The sequence below is a fragment of the Callithrix jacchus genome, chromosome 8 (genome assembly GCF_049354715.1).
Source record: "Callithrix jacchus isolate 240 chromosome 8, calJac240_pri, whole genome shotgun sequence".
NCBI lineage: Eukaryota > Metazoa > Chordata > Mammalia > Primates > Cebidae > Callithrix > Callithrix jacchus.
In genome coordinates this window covers 42730512-42751087 of record NC_133509.1, presented here as the reverse complement: position 1 = coordinate 42751087, position 20576 = coordinate 42730512, and the positions used below count along the sequence as shown (strand labels likewise).

General features: G+C 39.1%; 1 long non-coding RNA gene across 1 annotated transcript in view; it reads left to right on the top strand.

Moving 5' to 3' along the window:
- The window catches only part of LOC128928920 (uncharacterized), a 40688-nt gene extending 24317 nt beyond the window's left edge, over nt 1–16371 (top strand). Inside the window, exon 4 of the long non-coding RNA XR_008474708.2 lies at nt 14670–16371. This is a non-coding gene — a long non-coding RNA (uncharacterized LOC128928920). The remainder of the gene's footprint in view (nt 1–14669) is intronic.
- The last annotated feature ends 4205 nt before the right edge of the window (nt 16372–20576 follow it).

Genomic DNA, 20576 nt, shown 5'->3' with positions numbered 1-20576 from the left:
ATTCAGGTGGATGTCATTGGTTGAAATTAGTGATTCTCCTACAAACACTGGGGCCTGTGGGGCGGGGGGTGGGAAATAAGGGGAGGGAGAGTGTTAGGACAAACACCTAATACTTGCGTGGTTTAAAACCTAGATGATGGGCCGATAGGTGCAGAAAACCAGCACAGCACATGTATATCTACGTAACAAACCTGCATGTTCTGCACAAGTATCCTAGAACTTAAAGGAAAATAAACAAAGAATATTCTAATGAAAATATATTAATATATGTTAATTAAAGAAAGAAATTAGTTGTTCTCAAAGGGCATCAGCATCACGTGGAAGCTGAGTATGTAAATACTTTGGCCCTACCCCAGAACTACTGAAAAAGAAACTCGGGGACTAGGGTTCCATGAGCTGTGGTTTAACAAGCTCTCCAGGTGATTCTAATGCACGTTTATGGTTGAGAACCATCAGCCTCTGCCATCTTGGTAATTCAAATGCCTTTATCTGCTTGGAACCCACTTCTCACCACTGAGCTCTGAGTGGGTAGCTGTTGGGGACTTCTGGAAGAGGTTTCATTGTCATCAAGATGCGCTGCTGAATATGCTTGCACATGTAACGTGGAAGTGAACTCTCTTGCTACCAGCATGAGATTGAGGCTATCAAAGCAGAAATGGCAGAGTTTTGAAGATGCATGGCTGGAACCTGGATGTACTTCTATAGGAGACTGTCTGCACTATGGACTTGTCATGGGGTAAGCTGATGAACTCCTTTACTGGTTATGCCAGTTTGAAGCAACATTTGCTGTTACTTGCAGCTAATATTACCTTGCTTGACAACTTAAGTTAGTCCTTGTAGCCAAAAGTGTTTAGCTCAGTGGTGATTCAGTCTTGTCTTTACTTTTGGTTCATGTGAGAAGTTTTAAAGAATACTAATCCTGAGCTCAATTCTAGAAATTCTGATTTAAATAGCCCAGCATAGAGCCTTGGTATTGGTATTTTTCATTAGGTGATTCAAAAGAGCAGGCAGTGTTGAGAACTATTGGTGAATATGACACTGAGGGTCTGTTTTTCAAAGTAGTGAGAACATTTTTTCTCTGAAGGTCCCACCGAAGTATACTGGAATGAAAATTATACAAGTGAAGAGAAGCAGATGGGCAATATTAGAAGTGGGATAAGGCTATTTTTCTTGTATAGTTGATACTAAAATAACATTTGATAGGTTAACATGACCAGTTTTGTAAATGTACAAACTAATTCCTTCCACTAAAGTGGCTTATCCTCAACTCTGTTACTTCTAGTTTCTTCTCTGTCCAAGGGTTCTGGGTAATTACAGGAGCACATTCGTGAGAAAGCATTTTCTGTCAGTTTCTTTGAGTTGTTTTTGTTGCTTTTTCTTTGCTTACTATTCAAGAGAATTCCAGCAACATTTTCTCTAACACCATTGAGAAATTACTGTTTTCTGCATATGTTTTGAGTTTTTCTGTTTTCTTTTCACCTACTTTTAACCATCACTTCGCATATTTATTATTCCAGTCTAAAATTCCCTCTAGGGGAATGGAAAAGCAAAATGTGGTAGATGCACTGTGAGGAATACTGTGCTGCAGTTGGAAGAAATGAACCAGCTATATATTCAGGTATACGGATAAAACTTTAAAAAGCAGTGTTGAGTAAAAAACATAAAAAAGGCAAAATCTTTGGTATAATGCATTTTTTTGAAATTAAAAACACATTGACCTCAAGATAGTTTGAACAAATTTTCAAATGATTTTATATAGTCTTTGTGTGCTTCTGCATAGCTATACATACATTTGAATATTTAGCTTTAAGCTCAGTATACTTCTGTAAGAAAGTGGGGAAGGAGGACAATTAATGAAGAGGGGAACATAGAACAAGAAAAGCCTTGCAGGGATCAATAATAATAATGACCCAGGAGTATGACTATCTAATTTTTAGCTGCCTTCCAAAGGCCTCTGAAACATTGAAATGTGCTGTGGAATTAGAAAATCCGTAACTGAGTCTGAAAATTGAATGTTAAATAGATATAAGACAAAGCTTTAACCTTACGTCCTTAATCACCAGAGTTTCAGGGCAACTGTTTGAGTCCTACTTATGGTCAAGGAGCAGTTAAAATCCAGCCACTGCTCCATTTGGTGGATGGAAACTTTATCTAATTCACAGGAAGACATCATATGGACTTAGTGGAGTCCTTGTTGTGACCTTTATTTTGGGAACTTAGTGATCCTTGATGTGAGGATGGAAGTTCCAAGAAGGTGGAAGCTTCCTTTTCTTCCCGTGTGTCAGTACTTAGCACAGTGCTGGGTCACATGACTGGTTCCTAATAAACATTTGTTGAAAGAACAAACTATAAATGTTTGGCATAATATTTGGACAGGCTGAAATTTCTGGCAGTACAGTCTCTTGGTAAGTGGAGTATTATATTGGTGAATCCTGTTAGAATAAGCTTTTCCTTATAGATACACATAAAAATTAAACATATTTTTTGGTGGTTTGGAATAAAGCCTTAAGCAAAACTTCATGTCTCTGTGGTAGGTGGTATGTTCCAGTGGTCAAGAATTTGGGCCCTGGACCTGGGTAGGGGTGATTTGGGAGTCTTAGCCTTGAGCTATCATCATCACCAGCTATATATTCAGGTATACGGATAAAACTTTAAAAAGCAGTGTTGAGTAAAAAGTTAGCAAAGTACTTACTGGGGCCACCATCAGACATACTGGAATCAGAAACCCTGGAAGTGGGAGCTCAGCAATCTGATTTAATAAGCTCCATAGGTGATGCTGCTGCATGCTCACACTTAAGAATCCCTACCTGGGCCGGGCGCGGTGGCTCAAGCCTGTAATCCCAGCACTTTGGGAGGCCGAGGCGGGTGGATCATGAGGTCAAGATATCGAGACCATCCTGGTCAACATGGTGAAACCCTGTCTCTACTAAAAATACAAAAAATTAGTTGGGCATGGTGGCGCATGCCTGTAACCCCAGCTACTCAGGAGGCTGAGGCAGGAGAATTGCTTGAACCCAGAAGGCGGAAGTTGCGGTGAGCCGAGATCGCGCCATTGCACTCCAGACTGGGTAACAAGAGCGAAAACTCCGTCTCAAAAAAAAAAAAAAAAAACAAAAAAAAAACAAAAGAAAATCCCTAGCTGTATTGAACCATTTATTACCCTACTCCTCATTCCCCCCCCATTTTCTCTTTTTTGGGATCCATGCTTGGGGACCCAAAATGATTGCTGTATTCTGACTATATAACTTCCCATTTGCAGATACCAGGAGACACAAAGTATTCTACTGGCGCACCATATTAGGTTGGTTTTGGAGTCGGTGGAGCCTGATTATAGGAGCTCCTCTGTTTACTTTTCAGTTTGTCTATCAGTCTATCTATGGCCTAGATTCTTAAAGAGACATTTTAGTAAAGAGTGAAATAAAAATTGTTAACATTTCATTGCATGAAGCAGTTTTTTCTACTCCTTTATTATAGTATTGTTATAGTTCACTGTGTGTTGCTTTAAAATATGCAGATGTTGAGTTAGACAGAAAGGGAAAATATTTAATACCTCAGTCTGAAAATCACCATGGGAGGAAAACATCCCTACAATTTGGAAATAAGTATATATTAAGGAGGAACAGTAAATCAATAGTGAAATACATGCCAAGGAAGACACTTTGGAAATAGTCTTGTTGCAGGGAAGATCATGATACTGAGTTGATATTTGAGTTAAGGGGCATTAAGTTTCATCTTAGACTGTTTTGACAAATGAAAGCAGTGATCAATGATTACTAATAGAGGATGGCACTTTCCTTTACTACCACTGACCTAGAGAATTCTCTGGAGTGAATTCATGTTTGATTTGTATGGATGCTCATGCCTCTTGGTGTTGATTCTGTTCTGTGCTGGCTGTGGTACTGCCAGCCTAACTCAGTGAGTAGTCAGTATTGGTTTTGGACCCCAGCTGCCAATGTTGAATAAATCATACTTCTCAAATGGCACATTATTGTCACTGGCCCAAATAAGACCTCTTTTATTATGTTTCTTACATCTCTTCTCTAACCCTGCCTTCCATTCCTTCAGGAAATCATTCTAGTGCATTTTCTGTGTCTTCCATAATTTTTGATAAAACTCGTGCTATTTTGTGTATGTATATTTTAAAAATTACACAAAAATGCATAAAAGAAAATTATAGTCAATTTTCTCATACTCATTATTGACATCAATTATAATCAACTGATAGATTCATTTTATCTATAACTTCTGAATCTCCAGTCACTACCTCCCTACCTGAATTATTTTGAAGCAAATTCCAGATATCACTTCTTATCTTATGTTTGCAATAAATGATTACAGCATCTTACTTCATGCCTGAACACATAAACAAATGGTGACTTCTCCTTGTGCTTGTGGGTGCATCTAGCCCATTACTTCTCTTTAACTACTGCGTGATGCTGGTGGCATATCTATCACATGTGAATCTACTTCCCTGGGGTGGGAACAATACTTGGATTGCCTTCCTCCCTCTTACCACAAACAGAACTGCAGTGAACACCTTTATACACATAAATAAGTTTAAACCTAATCCAAACTCCAACTGGATCTAGAAAATTCATATTTATTCTAAAATGTATATGAAAGTAAACACATATGAAAAGCAAACCCAACCTTGAAAATAAGAAAATTCATGTATTATAGTGGCCTTTTCTTTCTGTGTAACTCATGTTGTGCATATTTTAAAGCAATACGCGTAGCCAACGAGAACAATGCTAGAATAAAGGAGTAGAAAACTGCTTAAAACGATGAAATGCTGACGATTTTTATTTTACTGTTTTTGAAAATGTCTCTTTAAGAGTCTAGGCCAAAGATAGACAGACTGAAAAGTAAACAGAGGAGCACTTACAATCAGGCTTCACCAAATCCAAAACCAACCTAATATGCTCCATGATGAATCTGTGAGAATGTCTTTGCAATATATATTGAGGTACGGAATTTTGAGGTCAGAGTATACAGTTACTTTAAGTGTTGTCAGATTGCACCAGACATTCTAGAGAGGAATCTACACACTTACCGGGAACACTTGGCATTATCAGGCAATTTTTTTTTCTCATTTTGTAGGCCTGAAACAATATTATATTGCTTTCACTGGCATTTTTCTGATTTCTAATAGCATGACCATCTTTTTACATGCGTATTAGCTTTCTGGGTTTCCTCTTCTGTAGATTGTGGATATCCTTTGCTGCTTTTCCCATTGGCATTTTATCTGAGTGATTTACAGGGCTTCCTTCATGATGTGATATGTTATATCTTTGTTAATTTTGCATGTGGCTAGTGTCTTCAAAATCCAGGAAGGGAGGGAATGAATGGTGATAAAACTAAACATCCTAAAAAAATTATAATGATTCTTCTCAGGTGAGATTATAGAAATCTCCATTTATTTATAATAGCCAAATGTTTATTAGGTTTAAAAAGTGTTCTCCACGAAGGATTTCATTTCATTAAGCTAAAACCTGGGTAGTATGTTTTCATTGCTATTGAAAACAGTAACTTATTTTCTATTAAGTTTTCTAGATTGTCATTGGAATTCAGAGAAATGCTACTGTTTTTTTGTAGGCTGACCTTTATATCCAACAAACTTACTGAGTATTCTCATTTAAATAGTTTTAAAAAGTTAAAAATTTTTTTTTTTTTTTTTTAATTTTTTATTGGATTATAGGTTTTGGGGTACATGAGCAGAGCATGCAAGACAGTTGCGTAGGTACACACATGGCAGTGTGCTTTGCTTTTCTTCTCCCCTTCACCCACATTTGGCATTTCTCCCCAGGCTATCCCTCCCCACCTCCCCCTCCCACTGGCCCTCCCCTTTTCCCCCCAATAGACCCCAGTGTTTAGTACTCCCCTCCCTGTGTCCGTGTGTTCTCATTTTTCATCACCCACCTATGAGTGAGAATATGCGGTGTTTCATTTTCTGTTCTTGTGTCAGTTTGCTGAGGATGATGTTTTCCAGATTCATCCATGTCCCTACAAACGACACGAACTCATCATTTCTGATTGCTGCATAATATTCCATGGTGTATATGTGCCACATTTTTCCAATCCAGTCTATCATCAATGGGCATTTGGGTTGGTTCCAGGTCTTTGCTATTGTAAACAGTGCTGCAATGAACATTCGTGTACATGTGTCCTTATAGTAGAACGATTTATAGTCTTTTGGATATATACCCAGTAATGGGATTGCTGGGTCAAATGGAATTTCTATTTCTAAGGCCTTGAGGAATCGCCACACTGTCTTCCACAATGGTTGAACTAATTTACACTCCCACCAACAGTGTAAAAGTGTTCCTTTTTCTCCACATCCTCTCCAGCATCTGTTGTCTCCAGATTTTTTAATGATCGCCATTCTAACTGGCGTGAGATGGTATCTCAATGTGGTTTTGATTTGCATCTCTCTGATGACCAGTGACGATGAGCATTTTTTCATATGATTGTTGGCCTCATATATGTCTTCTTTCGTAAAGTATCTGTTCATATCCTTTGCCCACTTTTGAATGGGCTTGTTTGTTTTTTTCCTGTAAATCTGCTTGAGTTGTTTGTAAATTCTGGATATCAGCCCTTTGTCAGATGGGTAGACTGCGAAAATTTTTTCCCATTCTGTTGGTTGCCGATCCACTCTAGTGACTGTTTCTTTTGCCGTGCAGAAGCTGTGGAGTTTCATTAGGTCCCATTTGTCTATTTTGGCTTTTGTTGCCAATGCTCTTGGTGTTTTGTTCATGAAGTCCTTGCCTACTCCTATGTCCTGGATAGTTTTGCCTAGATTTCCTTCTAGGGTTTTTATGGTGCCAGGTCTTATGTTTAAGTCTTTAATCCATCTGGAGTTAATTTTAGTGTAAGGTGTCAGGAAGGGGTCCAGTTTCTGCTTTCTGCACATGGCTAGCCAGTTTTCCCAACACCATTTGTTAAACATGGAATCCTTGCCCCATTGCTTGTTTTTGTCAGGTTTATCAAAGATTGTATAGTTGTATGTATGTTGTGTTGCCTCCGGTGCCTCTGTTTTGTTCCATTGGTCTATATCTCTGTTTTGGTACCAGTACCATGCTGTTTTGATTACTGTAGCCTTGTAGTATAGTTTGAAATCCGGTAGTGTGATGCCCCCCGCTGTGTTCTTTTTGCTTAGAATTGACTTGGCTATGCGGGCTCTCTTTTGGTTCCATATGAAGTTCATGGTGGTTTTTTCCAGTTCTGTGAAGAAAGTCAATGGTAGCTTGATGGGGATAGCGTTGATTCTGTAAATTACTTTGGGCAGTATAGCCATTTTCACGATATTAATTCTTCCTAACCATGAACATGGAATGTTTCTCCATCTGTTTGTGTCCTCTCTGATTTCGTTGAGCAGTGGTTTGTAGTTCTCCTTGAAGAGGTCCCTTATGTTCCTTGTGAGTTGTATTCCAAGGTATTTTATTCTTTTTGTAGCAATTGCGAATGGCAGTTCGCTCTTGATTTGGCTTTCTTTAAGTCTGTTATTGGTGTAGACGAATGCTTGTGATTTTTGCACATTGATTTTATATCCTGAGACTTTGCTGAAGTTGTTTATCAGTTTCAGGAGTTTTTGGGCTGAGGTGATGGGGTCTTCTAGGTATACTATCATGTCGTCTGCAAATAGAGACAATTTGGCTTCCACCTTTCCTATTTGAATACCCTTTATTTCTTTTTCTTGCCTGATTGCTCTGGCTAGAACTTCCAGTACTATATTGAATAGGAGTGGTGAGAGAGGGCATCCTTGTCTAGTGCCAGATTTCAAAGGGAATGCTTGCAGTTTTTGCCCATTCAGTATGATATTGGCTGTTGGTTTGTCATAAATAGCTTTTATTACTTTGAGATACGTTCCATCGATACCGAGTTTATTGAGGGTTTTTAGCATAAAGGGCTGTTGAATTTTGTCAAATGCCTTCTCTGCGTCAATTGAGATAATCATGTGGTTTTTGTTTTTGGTTCTGTTTATGTGGTGAATTACGTTGATAGACTTGCGTATGTTGAACCAGCCTTGCATCCCCGGGATGAATCCTACTTGATCATGATGAATAAGTTTTTTGATTTGCTGTTGCAATCGGCTTGCCAATATTTTATTGAAGATTTTTGCATCTATGTTCATCATGGATATTGGCCTGAAGTTTTCTTTTCTCGTTGGGTCTCTGCCGGGTTTTGGTATCAGGATGATGTTGGTCTCATAAAATGATTTGGGAAGGATTCCCTCTTTTTGGATTGTTTGAAATAGTTTTACAAGGAATGGTACCAGCTCCTCCTTGTGTGTCTGGTAGAATTCAGCTGTGAACCCATCTGGACCTGGGCTTTTTTTGTGAGGTAGGCTCTTAATTGCTGCCTCAACTTCAGACCTTGTTATTGGTCTATTCATAGTTTCAGCTTCCTCCTGGTTTAGGCTTGGGAGGACACAGCAGTCCAGGAATTTATCCATTTCTTCCAGGTTTACTAGTTTATGTGCATAGAGTTGTTTGTAATATTCTCTGATGATGGTTTGAATTTCTGTGGAATCTGTGGTGATTTCCCCTTTATCATTTTTTATTGCATCTATTTGGTTGTTCTCTCTTTTATTTTTAATCAATCTGGCTAGTGGTCTGTCTATTTTGTTGATCTTTTCAAAAAACCAGCTCTTGGATTTATTGATTTTTTGAAGGGTTTTTCGTGTCTCAGTCTCCTTCAGCTCAGCTCTGATCTTAGTAATTTCTTGTCTTCTGCTGGGTTTTGAGTTTTTTTGATCTTGCTCCTCTAGCTCTTTCAATTTTGACGATAGGGTGTCAATTTTGGATCTCTCCATTCTCCTCATATGGGCACTTATTGCTATATACTTTCCTCTAGAGACTGCTTTAAATGTGTCCCAGAGGTTCTGGCACGTTGTGTCTTCATTCTCATTGGTTTCGAAGAACTTCTTTATTTCTGCCTTCATTTCGTTGTTTACCCAGTCAACATTCAAGAGCCAGTTGTTCAGTTTCCATGAAGCTGTGCGGTTCTGGGTCGGTTTCTGTATTCTGAGTTCTAACTTGATTGCACTATGGTCTGAGAGGCTGTTTGTTATGATTTCAGTTGTTTTGCATTTGTTGAGCAGTGCTTTACTTCCAATTATGTGGTCAATTTTAGAGTAGGTGTGATGTGGTGCTGAGAAGAATGTGTATTCTGTGGATTTGGGGTGGAGAGTTCTGTAAATGTCCACCAGGTTTGCTTGCTCCAGGTCTGAGTTCAAGCCCTGGGTATCCTTGTTGATTTTCTGTCTGGTTGATCTGTCTAGTATTGACAGTGGAGTGTTAAAGTCTCCCACTATTATTGTGTGGGAGTCTAAGTCCTTCTGTAAGTCATTAAGAACTTGCCTTATGTATCTGGGTGCTCCTGTGTTGGGTCCATATATGTTTAGGATCGTTAGCTCTTCTTGTTGTATCGATCCTTTTACCATTATGTAATGGCCTTCTTTGTCTCTTTTGATCTTTGTTGCTTTAAAGTCTATTTTATCAGAGATGAGAATTGCAACTCCTGCTTTTTTTTGCTTTCCATTAGCTTGGTAGATCTTCCTCCATCCCTTTATTTTGAGCCTTTGTGTATCCTTGCATGTGAGATGGGTTTCCTGGATACAGCACACTGATGGGTTTTGGCTTTTTATCCAATTTGCCAGTCTGTGTCTTTTGATTGGTGCATTTAGTCCATTTACATTTAGGGTTAATATTGTTATGTGTGAATTTGATACTGCCATTTTGATGCTAAGTGGCTGTTTTGCCTTTTAGTTGTTGTAGATTCTTCATTATGTTGAAGCTCTTTAGCATTCAGTGTGATTTTGGAATGGCTGGTACTGATTGATCCTTTCTATGTGTAGTGCCTCTTTTAGGAGCTCTTGTAAAGCAGGCCTGGTGGTGACAAAATCTCTGAGTACTTGCTTGTTCGCAAAGGATTTTATTCTTCCTTCACTTCTGAAGCTCAGTTTGGCTGGATATGAAATTCTGGGTTGAAAGTTCTTTTCTTTAAGAATGTTGAATATTGGCCCCCACTCTCTTCTGGCTTGTAGTGTTTCTGCCGAGAGATCTGCTGTGAGTCTGATGGGCTTCCCTTTGTGGGTGACCCGACCTTTCTCTCTGGCTGCCCTTAGTATTCTCTCCTTTATTTCAACCCTGTTGAATCTGACGATTATGTGCCTTGGGGTTGCTCTTTTTGTGGAATATCTTTGTGGTGTTCTCTGTATTTCCTGCAATTGAGTGTTGGCTTGTCTTGCTAGGTGGGGGAAATTTTCCTGGATGATGTCCTGAAGAGTATTTTCCAGCTGGGATTCATTCTCTTCGTCCCCTTCTGGTACACCTATCAAACGTAGGTTAGGTCTTTTCACATAGTCCCACATTTCTTGGAGACTTTGTTCATTCCTTTTTGCGCTTTTTTCTCTGATCTTGGTTTCTCGTTTTATTTCATTGAGTTGGTCTTCGACTTCAGATATTCTTTCTTCTGCTTGGTCAATTCGGCTATTGAAACTTGCGTTTGCTTCGCGAAGTTCTCGTATTGTGTTTTTCAGCTCCTTTAATTCATTCATATTCCTCTCTAAGGTATCCATTCTTGTTATCATTTCCTCGAATCTTTTTTCAAATCTTTTTTCAAGGTTCTTAGTTTCTTTGCATTGATTTAATACATGATCTTTTAGCTCACAAAAGTTTCTCATTATCCATCTTCTGAAGTCTAATTCCGTCATTTCGTCACAGTCATTCTCCGTCCAGCTTTGTTCCCTTGCTGGTGAGGAGTCTTGGTCCTTTCTAGGAGGCGATGTGTTCTGGTTTCGGGTGTTTTCCTCCTTTTTGCGCTGGTTTCTTCCCATCTTTGTGGATTTGTCCGCTGGTCGTCTGCGTAGTTGTTGACTTTTCGTTTGGGTCTCTGAGTGGACACCCAGAATGTTGATGATGAAGTATTTCTGTTGCTTGGTTTTCCTTCTACCAGCCTAGCCCCTTCGCTGTACGACTGTTGAGGTCCGCTCCAGACCCTGCTTGTCTGGGGTGCACCTCTAGTAGCCGTGGCACAGCGAGGGATGCTACCAGTTTCTTTTTCTGCTCTCTTTGTCCCAGGATGATGCCTGCCTAATGACAGTCTTTTGGATATAGAGGGGTCAGGGAGCTGCTTGAGGAGACAGTTTGTACTTTATAGGGGTTTAATTGCTGAGCTGTGCACTCTGTTGTTCATTCAGGGCTGTTAGGCTGCTATGTTTGATTCTGCTGCAACACAGCTCATTAAACAACCCTTTTTTTTTTTCTCAAATGCTCTGTGTTGAGGGGTTTGGGCTTTATTTTTGGATGTCCGATCAGGTGTCCTGCCCAGCTCAAAGGCAGACTAGCCACTGTTTGGCTGCCGAGGCTCCGCCCTGCTGTTGTGTGATTCGCGCTGTTCCTGCCGGCTCTGCTGTGGTCTCCGCCACGCCCTGCGGCGGAGTCTCTTCGTTGTAGCGTGTTGCCTCAGCAACGGCAGGCTGCGTCAGCAGTGGGCGTGTATCTCAGTAGGGACGGGTTGCCTCGGCAACGGCTGGCTGCGTCAGCAGTGGGCGTGTATCTCAGTTGGGGCGGGTTGCCTCGGCAACGGCTGGCTGCCTCAGCAGTGGGCGTGTATATCAGTTGGGGCGGGTTGCCTCCGTAGTGGTGGACGCCCCTCCCCCACAGAGCGTCTCGGACCGTCTGCCCGGGATAGTTTGAAATCGCGGTTTTGTTCGTCCCACTGGGTATCCCAAGCGATCTGTCCCTACAATCCCCTGGGCTGGGCTACTGTGCAAGTCTCGTTCAGTCTCAAGTCCAGCCCTCTCAAGTCTCAGGTTGCCGGTTCAACAAGGCACCCGGACAAGCGCGCCCTGTGGGGATTGCTGGGTAGGGCCGGCCGCCGCCGCCCCGGCTGCCGGCTTCGCCAGGCAGACCTACTGCCTGGCGTCCCGTGTCTTTTTATACTTGGGAGTTTCCCCGTTCTGTGGGCAACAAAGATCAGTCTGGAAATGCAGCACTGACTCACCGTTTGCGAATTCAACGCGGGCTCCAATCCTGGGTTGTTTTCACAGCGCCATCTTGAGTCCCCTCCAAAAAATTTTTTTTGACAAATGACATTTATGGTGTACAACATAATTTTTTAATATGTATATATTGTGGAATTGCTAAATCAAGCTAATTACCATATGCATTACATCATCTACTTTTTTGTGGTGAGAGGACATAAAAAGTACTCTCTCCAATTTGTTATTAACTAGAGTCAGCATGTTGTACAATAGATCTCCTGAACTCACTCTTGCTTGACTGAAATTTTGTATCTTTTACTGCTTTTTCTCTAATCTGTATACCTATACCCTGATAATGATTCTATTTTCTCTGCTTCTGAGTTCAACTTAAGATTCCATCTGTAAGTGAGATCATATGATATTTGTCTTTCTGGGCCTACCTTATTTCTCTTAAGATAATGTCCTCCAGGATCACCCCTGTTGTCGTAAATGACAGAATTCCTTTTTAAAGGCTGAATACACGTTTTATCTGTGTTCATCCATTGATGGATAACCGAGGTTGATTTTTTTTTTGTCTTGGCTTTGTTCTTTTTGTTTGAGATTGCCTTGGCTTTTAATAGTTTGTTCTGATTATTTCTCATCCTCTTCCTAAATGTTTTCTTTAGGGTTTTTGTAGATACTTTCAATCAGATTTGAGAAATTTTTCTGTATTCCTTGTTTGCCAGTGTTCTTTTACATTTATGAATGGTTATAGAATCTTAGCAAAAGTTGTTTGGAATCTACTGAAATGGCTATGAGTTTTCCACTATACATTTGTTGGCATTTCTGTCTTCCATAAATTTCCCCTTTTGAAAGTACACTGTCATCTTTTCCTATTTTCTGAACTTCTAACTACCTATTTTTTAGTTTTTGTTATAATACTATTAATTCCAAATACTTTTATTGTCAAAATTTCATCTGTTATTTGTATCTTTAAAGCCTTAACAAAAACTGTAGTAAGACTGCTTAACGTAAGATCTAGCATTTTAATAAAATGTTAAGTGGATGATCCACTATTGTTAACTACAGGCATAATGTTATACAGCAGATCTCTAGAATTAATTCAACTTGTATTTATACCCTTTGAACAGTAACTACCCATTTCCTTTTTCTCCCAGCCTCTTGCAACCACCCACCTACTTTGTTTCTGTGAGTTTGACTCTTTTAGATACCTCGAAAGTGGAATCATAAACTATTTGTCCTTGTGTGTCTGGCTTATTTCATTTAGCATAATGCCCTCCAGGCTCATCCATGTTGTCACATATGGCAAGATTTTCCTCCCTTTTTTAAGGCTGAATAATATTCCATTGTATGTGTGATGGTTAACTTGTGTCAATTTGACTGGACTAGAGGGTACCCAGAAAGCTGGTAAAACATTATTTTTGGATGTGTCTGTGAGGATATTTCCAGACAGGATTAGCATTTGAATCAGTAGACTGAGTAAAGAAGGTACACACTTACCTGTATGCACAGGAATCCTCCAGTCCTTTGAAGGCCTAGAACCAAAAGGAAGAGGAAGGGTGAATTCTTTCTTGAGTAGAAATATCCAACTTCTCTTGCTCTCAGACATTGGAACTCCTGGTTCTTGGGCCTTTGGACTTAAATAATTAAACTAGGTTTGAACCCTCTCCTCCACTCTAATTCTTAGGCATTTGGGCTAGCTGTCAGTTAGACTACTGAATCACCTAATTCTCAGGCCTTAGGACTCAGCCTGAATTACACTACTAGCTTTCCTGGTTTTCTAGCTTGCAGATAACCTTGAACAGGACTTCTTGGCTTCCATAATTGACTGAAACAATTTCCCTAATAAATTACCTCTTCTTTTTATGTGTATCCCATTGATTCTGTTTCTCTGGAGAACACTAACACAATATGTATATACAACATTTTCTTTATCCATTCACTTGCTGATGAACATTTTAGATTTTTTCATATCTTGGCTATCATAAATAATGCTGCAGTGAGCATGAGACTGCTCATATCTCTTCAAGATTCTGATTTCATTTCTTTAGAATATATACTGAGAAGTGTGATTGCTGGAGCATATGGTAGTTCGCTTTTTAACTTACTTATTTCATAACTTAAACACATCTATTTCATTTTTGTTTTTATTATACTTTAAGTTCTGAGATACATGTATAAAATGTGCAGGTTTGTTACATAGATATACATGTGTATGTGGTTTGCTGTACCCATCAATCCATCATCTACATTAAATATTTCTTCTAATGCTATCCCTCCCCTTGACCCCCACACCCTGACAGGCCCTGGTGTGTGATGTTCCCCTCTCTGTGCCCTTATGTTCTCATTGTTCAACTCCTACTAATGAGTGAGAACATGCGGTGTTTTGTTTTCTGTTCCTGTGTTAGTTTGCTGGGAGTGATGGTTTACAGCATCGTCTATGTCTCTATGGCCCTGCAGAGGACATGAACTCATGTTTTATGACTGCATAGTATTCTATGAAACATATGTACCACATTTTCTTTATCCAGTCTAATATTGATGAGCATTTGGATTGGTTCAAGTTTTGCTGTTGTGAATAGTGCTGCAATAAATGTGTGCATGTGTCTTTATAATAGAATGATTTATAATCATTTAGGCATATATCCAATAATGGGACTGCTGAGTCAAATTGTATTTCTAGTTCTAGATCCTTGAGGACTTGCCACACTGTCTTCCACAATGGTTGAGCTAATTTACAGTACCATCACTGTTCAAGAAAATAAGAGAAGACACAAAAAACTGGAATAACAGAAGAAGCAATATCATGAAAATGGCCGTACTGCCCAAAGTAATTTATGGATTCATTGCTATTCCCATCAAGCTACCATGGACTTCTTTAAAGAATTAGAAAAAATTACTTTGAATTTCATATGGAACCAAAATAAAGAGCCCACATAACCAAGACAATTATAAGAAAAAAGAACAAAGGAGGCATCATGCTACCTGACTTCCAACTACTGTACAAGGCTACAGTGACCAAAACAGCATGCAACTGGTACCAAAACAGATGAACAGACCAATGGAACAGAACAGAGACCTCAGAAATCATGCCACACATCTACAACCATCTGGTCTTTGACAAACCTCACAAAAACAAGCAATGGGAAAAGGATTCCCTGTTTAATAAATGATGTTGGGAAAACTGGCTAGCCATATGCAGAAAACTGAAACTGGGCACCTTCCTGACACCTTACACTAAAATTAACTCCAGATGGATTAAAGATTTAAACATAAGACCTAACACCATAAAAACCCTAGAAGAAAATCTGGGCAAAACCATTCAGGACATAGGCATAGGCAAGGACTTCATGACTAAAACACTAAAAGTACTGGCAATGAAAGCCAAAATAGACAAATGGGACCTAATCAAACTCCACAGCTTCAGCACAGCAAAATAAACAGTCATTAGAGTGAATCAGCAACCAACAGAATGGGAAAAAAATTTTGCAATCTATCCATGTGACAAAGGGCTAATACCCAGAATCTACAAAGAACTAAAACAGACTTAGAAGAAAAAAACAAACAAGCCCATTCAAAAGTAGGCAAAGGATATAAACAGACAAAACGTGACAAAAACAAGCAATGGTGTAAGGATTCCCTATTTAATAAATGATGTTGAACTGGATCACTTCCTTACACCTTATACAAAATTTAACTCTAGATGGATTAAAGATTTAAACATTAGGCTGAACACAATAAGAACTCTAGAAGAAAACCTAGGCATTACCATTCAGGACATAGGCATGGACAGACTTTATGACTAAAACACCAAAAGCAATGGCAACAAAAGCCAGTATTGACAAATGGGATCTAATTAAAATAAAGAGCTTCTGCACAGCAAAAGAAACTATCATCAGAGTGAACAGGCAACGTTCAGAATGAGAGAAAATGTTTTGCAATCTGTTCTTCTGACAAAGGGCTTAAACAACTTTACAAGGAAAAAAACCCCATAAAAAGGTGGGTGAAGGATTTAAACAGCCTCTTTTGAAAAGAGGATATTTATGTGGCCAAGAAACATGAAAAAAGCTCATCAACACTGGTCATTAGAGAAATGCAAATCAAAGCCACGATGAGATACCATCTCAGGAGTCAGAATGGCAATCACCGAAAAGTCAGGGAACAACTGGTGCTGGAGAGGATGTGGAGAAATAGGAATGCTTTGACAGTATTCTTAACTTTTGAGGAACTTCCATACCGTTTTCCATAGTGGTTATACCATCTTACCTTTCTACCAGCAGTATATAAATGTTCTAATTTCTCCCCATCCTGGCCAATACTTTTTATTTTTAGTTTTTAAACATCATAGCAATCTGAAGAGGCATGAGGTAATATCTCACTGTAATTTTGACTGGCATTTCCCTGATAACTAGTGATGTTAAACATCTTCTGCATAACTGTTGGCAATTTGTATATCTTTTTTTGAGAAATGTTCAAGTCTTTTGCTTATTTTTAAGTAATTTTTTGTTTTTTGGCTTTTAAAGTTTCTTATATGCTGCATTTTGGATTTTAACCTCTTATCAAATACATAATTTACAAATATTTTTATTATGTTTAAATCAATCCATTTTCAGTGGATTTTTGTGTAAAGTAAGGGTTCAATTTCCTTTTTCATGTGGATGTCCAGTTGTCCCAACACAATTTATTGAAGAGATTGTTCTTTTTTCATTGTATATTATTGGCACCCTTGTTGAAAACAAGTTGACTACAAGTAGGTGGATTTATTTCTCGGTTCTTTACTCTGTTCCTTTGGTCTATATGTCTGCCTTTATTGTGATACCATACTGTTTTAATTACTGTTGCTTTGTAGTATATTTTTGAAATCAGGTATGTGATATCTCCAGTTCTGAGGCGTTTGTGGTTCCCTATTAATTTTAGGATTAATTTCTTAAATTCTGTAACAACAACAACAACAGCAACAACAAAACCAACACACATTCTACTGTAATTTTGAGAGATGGCATGGAATCTGTAAATCACTTTAGGTTGTATGTACATTTTAATACCCTCACTTTATGTAATAGCTTTTCTTATCACCTTAAGTGTATTAGGCCTATTTAAAATAATTAGTTTCATCATTTCTGTTTCAGATCATATATATTGTTGGGTTTCTTAAATTTTTCTTTGTTTAGTTATCTTTTCTAGTCAGATTGCTGTTTTCACTTACAATCTCATGTTCTCCTGCAGATGTCAGCTATTTCGTCTAATCATGTGTATTGGGGAAGGGCCAGAGGCCACATCCTAATCTGCATCCCTCCCTGTGAATTTAAAGTAGATGGGGTGAGGACAAGGTGTAAGAGTCAAAGCACCAAAAAAAACCACTATTTGTTGCCCCTACTATTGCAGACAAAGTTCTGGTCAGGCTTGTGCCTTGAGACTCTAGAAATATTGACATCTTGATATGGGCGGATTGGGATGTGACATATACATCTTCAGGTTTTAGAGAAGTAGTAAGTGATAAATGCTCAAAGATGTCTGGTTTCACCATTCTTTTCATTAAATCCTTGACACAAGAGGGCTTAATGGTTTCCTGGTTTTATTAGATCCATGGTGGGTCCATGACCTAGCAATTTTTATGATGGCTGGCAATAATTTTGGAATGCAATGTGGAAAGAGAGACAAGCAGAGCTTAATTCCAACCTATCATCTCACTATTACCCTTATTGAAGACATTCATCTGAAAAGAATTTAACCTTCTAAGTGCACAGCCATGAGAAAAAAAGAAGGGAAAAGAGTATGATAGTCTGAGTGTAATAATCCATTGCATGAGGCCAATGGTGAAAACATTTAGTGTGGTTGGGAGTTAAATTTAAAGAGGAAAGTATACTTTTTTCCCTGAGAAATACAGTGTCAGTAATAGGACTTAAGCATTATTTTTTTTGGGGGCCCAAAATCCAGGAACAATATGTTCAACAATTGCTGCAAGAATCTGATTACAATGTTCTGATTGTAAACAAATTTTTGGGTGACATGAGATATGGTGAAATTAAGTTGAAGAGTGTGATTTGTGGAGGTGGAAGAGAATTGGCAGGAACACTAAATCTTGGGACATGTTGGAGTTAACCCAGTGAAATTGCAGGCTAGGAGGAGCAGTGCCTCTGGTAGAAGTGGGAACATAAAAGCAGTGTGTGGCATATCTGTATAGGAGGTGACATGTAGTCTAATAAAACTGATTGGGTGAGAAATGACAATGGGGAATGAGAGGGCCAAATTTAGACAGACTTTGTATTGCAAATGAAGAATTGGAGCTTTATCTTAAAGACAATGAAGAGTAAGGTTAGTACTGAGTCAAGGAAAAGTATATTGTAATAGACAAAGGGAATTCATTTAGTTAAGTAATACATATGGGTAGTATATGTTGTGAGTGGTTTGGACTTAACACAACATAAAATAATTGTCTTTATTTGTCTAGTAGTAGATATGGTTTTTAGTAGGTAATTATATTCCAAATGTTACATGTGGCATATTCATATTAAAGTCACTCCTTGTTTATCTGTAATTCGTATTAACTGGACATCCTATTTAGATTTTCTAAATCTGGCAACACTATTATAGGATGTGTCAAATCAACAGAATCAGGCAAACATGACCAGGTAGGATGGTTAATACTGAGTTTCAACTTGATTGGATTTAAGAATGCAAAGTATTGATCCTGGGTGTGTCTGTGAGGGCATTGCCAAAGGAGATTAACATTTGAGTTAGTGGGCTGGAAAAGGCAGACCCACCCTTAATCTGAGTGGGCACCATCTAATTGGCTGCCAGCATGGCTAGAATATAAAGTAGGCAGAAAAATGTGAAAAGATGAGACTGGCCTAGCCTCCCAGCCTACATCTTTCTCCTGTGCTGCACACTTCCTGCCCTTGAATGACAAACTCCAAGTTCTACAGTTTTGGGACTTGGACTGGCTCTCCTTGCTCCTTAGCTTGCAGATGTTTTATTGTGGGACCTTGTGATTGTATGAGTTAATACTTAATCAACTCCCATATATGTATATGTATATATAATCTCCTCTTAGTTCTGTCCCTCTAGTGAACCCTGACCAATACAGCAGACAATAAGAAAACATAACTGTTCAACAAGATACTAGAGATGCTTCTTAAAGAGATGGTTCTTGACATTTTGAACTATAGCAGGGCTGGCATGGAGTTTGAGGATGAATTTTTGCAGAGGACAGTGATCAATTCACACCATGCTAAGAGGTGTGAATTGTGGCTACATTTTGGTTTTGAGTAGGTGGCAGCCAATGGATAACTGCTTCCCCTTCACTTCTACTGGGCAAATGGCGTTTAGATGCATCCTGGGAGGCTCATGCAGGATGAAGCAATCAGCCACTGCAATCAGCCCTCTAGTGGCAGCCAGTTCTACTGGCTATTTAATAGATGGAATTGGCTACATAGCCAACAAAGAACTAAAAGAGCAACCAGGGAATGACGCAGAAACGCAGGACCATCTTCGGCTGGAGACAAGCAGGGAGGAAGGTAGTGATGTTTAGAACCATGGCAAAGGCTGTTCTATGGAGATAGGGCATCAGAGAAAATGGCTGCCAGAAGAAGATGAAGTCATGGAATAAGCAAAATCACTGCTGGAGGCACTGCCTGAGTTAGAAGAAGAGGTAAAAATACTCTAGCTGTCCTTCTAACTTTCTCTGTTGTGATCAGCTGTGAGTCTTCCCTTTGTTGGTAACCCGACCTTTCTCTCTGGCTGCACTTAGCATTTTTTCTTTCACTGCAACCCTGGTAAATCTGATGATTATGTGCCTTTAGATTGCTCTTCTTGAGAAATGTCTTTGTGGTGGTCTCTGTTTCCTGGACTTGAATATTGGCCTGCCTTGCTAGGTTAGGGAAGTTCTCCTGGATAATATCCTGAAGAGTGTTTTCCAGCTTGGATTCATTCTCCCCGTCACATTCAGGTACACCTATCAAATGTAGATTAGGTCTTTTCATATAATCCCATATTTCTTGGAGGCTTTGTTCATTTCTTTTCACATTTTTTTTTCTCTATTCTTGCCTTCTCATTTTATTTCATTGAGTTAACCTTCAATCTCTGATATCCTTTCTTCTGCTTGGTCGATTTGGCTATTAAAACTTGTGTATGCTTTGCAAAGTTCTCCTGTTGTGTTTTTTCAGCTCCATCAATTCATTTATATTCCTCTCTAAGGTGTTTATTCCTGTTGGCATTTCATCAAACCTTTTCTCAAGGTTCTTAGTTTCTTTGCATTGGGTTAGAACATGTTCTTCAGCTCAGAATTTTCTTATTAGCCACCTTCTGAAGCCTGTTTCTGTCAATTCTCATCCAGCCTTATTCCCTAGCTGGTGAGGAGTTGTGATCCCTTAGAGGAGGAGAGGTGTTCTGGTTTTGGGTATTTTCATCTTTTTGTGCTGGTTTCTTCCCATCTTTGTGGATTTATTTACCTGTGGTCTTTGTAGTTGGTGACTTTTGGATGGGGTCTCTGAGTGGACATCCTTTTTGTTGCTGATGAAGTTATTTCTTTCTGTTTCTTAGTTTTCCTTCTAACAGGCTCCTATGCTGCAGGACTGCTGGAGGTCCACTC